Source organism: Grus americana, unplaced genomic scaffold (assembly GCF_028858705.1).
Source record: "Grus americana isolate bGruAme1 unplaced genomic scaffold, bGruAme1.mat scaffold_635, whole genome shotgun sequence".
Taxonomy (NCBI): Eukaryota; Metazoa; Chordata; class Aves; order Gruiformes; family Gruidae; genus Grus; species Grus americana.
In genome coordinates, this window is record NW_026561862.1 from 73,526 (window position 1) to 76,944 (window position 3,419).

A 3,419-nucleotide genomic window follows, 5' to 3' on the forward strand; every position below is an offset into this window, starting at 1 on the left:
TGCACAACGAAGCATCTGACTGCTATGTGCATACATATATATTACCATCAAAATGCCATTACTTTAATAGTTGCAGCATGACAACAGCCATAAGGATTAGCAGGAGAAACCCTGCAATCATTTTCTTGGAGTTTATTTAAAATATTTTATTGTTAATAAGGTTGGAGGATAGAGCCTCCTACTAAATTAGCTAAAGAGTTTATGAGCCTTTACAAGCTATATGTGCATTAGTCTCTGGGTTGTTAACTCAGGATACTGTTTTAGGAATAATGAATCTACATCACAATAAAGCTTTGTTTTCAAAAAAAAGTTAAAGTCAGTATATTCCAAAATAACTTCAAATTCTGGCAGTCTTAAATGATTAATAAGGCTACAATATCTAGTTTATATTAAAATGATTTGCCCAATTCTGGGGCGGGGGGGAACAAAACAACGCACCGTTTTCTGAACTAAGTCTAAGACATCTAACCTGATCATACATTTAACAAACGTGAAAAGATAGCCTTTGAATCAGAGATCTGTGACAAGTCCACCCTCGACTGTGTTTATGGCTCACATGCAATCTGCCAGAAAGGACACTGAACAGATGAACAGACACCCAGTTTCTACAGAAGTACAAACCACTGAGACCACAGTAGGAGCCTCTCAAAAAAAAAAAATTATCACTTAAAATATGTTCCGTATACAGCATCAGACTATAACGCCTTGATTTGTATTGTTATTTGTATTGTTATTTGTATGCCCTTATAGGCACAGGAGAATGGAGAAGAGGTGGCATAGGCAGATTTTCACCTGAAGGCATGATTCTTCCCCCCATTTAAGTTGAATATTTTTGTTACAGTGGTTTCTCACTCTGCACACGCATAGTAACTCTTTCATTCTCTGAATACTCTGTAAAGTTTTTGAGTTTCCGGATGTATCTGAACAGACATGGTCTTCCATTCTGAAATGAAGACAACCAGCCATCTCTGCCAATGTGCTGTGGGTGCACACCAGCTCTGAAAACTGACTTGTTACTATCCCAGTGTCTGGCTATAGAAGGACAAGACAAATAATTTTAGTCAGTTAGCATTCATTTGCCTGTTGCATTTGCTTAATAGTTGTTTGATCCAGAGACAGTGCTTGAAAATGTTGAAGAACAGTATACACATGTCCTTTTTTACTGAGTTCTGTCCAATGCTGTCTATGTTTTTTGCGTTTTGTTTTGTGGTTGTTTTGGTTTGGTGGGGGGTTTTTTGCATAATATGTCTTATATATTTTGCATAATAACGGTTCAGTGGGAATAATCGAGTTATTAGTGCAGGACAGCCTCAGTCTGACAGCTCAGCAATTTCACAGATCCCCCAAACCCCAACAGCAATGCAGTACAAGGACTGGTCTGTTTTTCCTCCAATTTCTTACCTCCACATTTTAATCTTTATTTTTTAAATTTAATCTAAAGCAGGTTGAACTTTTCAACTATTTTCAATAAATCTCTCCCCCCTTACTTCACTGGTCCATGATCTCTCTCCATCCATGGCAAATTTTCATATCTCACTTTGCTCATTAATTTATTTGAGTAACAATTTGCAGTAAGAAATTACTCAAAAGCTGTGTTATCGCATAATGTCATTCCTGCCATTTAAGTTAGTACAATCTTTCTGTTATTAAATTAAATTTCCATCCAAAAATACTTCCTTATTCCTTGTGTCTAGAGAGAATACTGGGGATCCGAGAAGCACTCCACTCGTACCCAGCAAGCCTAACTGGTCTACACGGAGTGCCACACCACAGCAGCTCACACACTGCCATGGGTACTGAGGACACATCTCTACAAACCCACCTCTCTTCCGCACACACTCAGCCTGTATTACTAGAGTCCAGCCTCACTGATACTATGGTACAGAATCCTAGAAAGTGCTAGAACGACAACAAAAAAATCACCTTTGAACAAGTATGGAAAAGCACAAAGCCAATTGAAGTTCTCAGCTGGATTTAGAGGGCTTTGGGATCAAGACATCTGAAGAGAAACAGATTTTCAGCTTTGCACTGCACCCACTGCCTAGGATACTAAAAACATTTTTAGCAAAAAGTGGAACAATGCTCGCAATCACCACTGGTTAAAGACAAAGAGGAAAAAAAATGGCAGACATGTATGAGCTCAGTCTCCCCAGTGTAATATCACCACCAGAAAACCCACAGAGATACAGTGATCACAACTGATACAGAAAAATACTTCAAGAGGATGATATTAATGTGTGACATTTGAGGAGTCATTCTGTTTTCCAGTCCTTTAGCAAAACTATTTGAGATGCCTGGAAAGCTGGATATAAAAAAATCCACCCATTATTCAGCCAGAATTTCCAGGAGAGAGGGAATGAACTCTTCTTCTCCCAAGTGTGGCAAAGCTGGAGCACCAAGAGCCAAGGAAGTGCCAAGGAGCATCCATCACCCTAAACCGGAACCAACTGGAAAAGGGACCAAATAGACTAATTACTATCTACAAGAAAAAAGGATATTTTCTGGTTTTCCTTTTAGCCCTGAAGAATGGCCTTAAGGGGGCTGTCATTTATACCAGGTTTTTGCTGATAGCACAGAACTGTGCTCTTTGTTCTGAAAGGCAAAAAAATGATTTTATTCTGTGTTCCCCTGACATCCAGGAACTAGATTAAATGACACATTGAAACAAGGGTTAGTCTGGTTTTATTATATCTCTGTGTATACGTGTGTATCTATGCACTCACCAGAGCAAATTAAAGTGAAATTGCTTAAGGCATTTTGGGTTTCAAGATCTTAAAATAACCAACTTCTGAGTCGTTCTCCATCAGCCTTATTGTTACATTAAAACTACACTGTTCCCAGAATATTCTTGTGTCATTCAATAACGTTGTATTTACAGCTGCCTCTCTCTACCTTTTCCTTTCTTTATGCCTATGGCTGCCTTTCTGTTTCTCCATAGCCTGCAACATCCCTCCAAGGACCAAAGCAAAACAGTTCTGTATTGTTCAGGAAAAGGAATCCACCTCCTGAATCCCAGCTGCGATACGAGAGCAGTCTGCGCTGAACCTCACACCAAGCAACATACTGCCAATTCCTCCAAGCGACGAGAGGAAAAATAAGAGCCAGTAATTCACAATAAAAATTTTCACATTAAAGTGACAATTAGAAGCATCCTATATAGACAGCTCTCTAACAAGACAGAAAATAGTACAGCCAAAGGAGGAGTGGAGAATAAAATGGCTGTGGAATATTAGTATTTTCTGACAGGGTTATGTTCTCAAACATAGCACTGAAATCAATTTTATTTTCCTCAGAAGGATACCTTCACTATCTTGCTTTTATATCACCAAGGTTTTTCTACCAGAGATTTTGTACTAATTATTTTCAAGCTTATTGCTTTTCTTTATGGCACTATAACCCCCCTCCAATTCCACACGCCG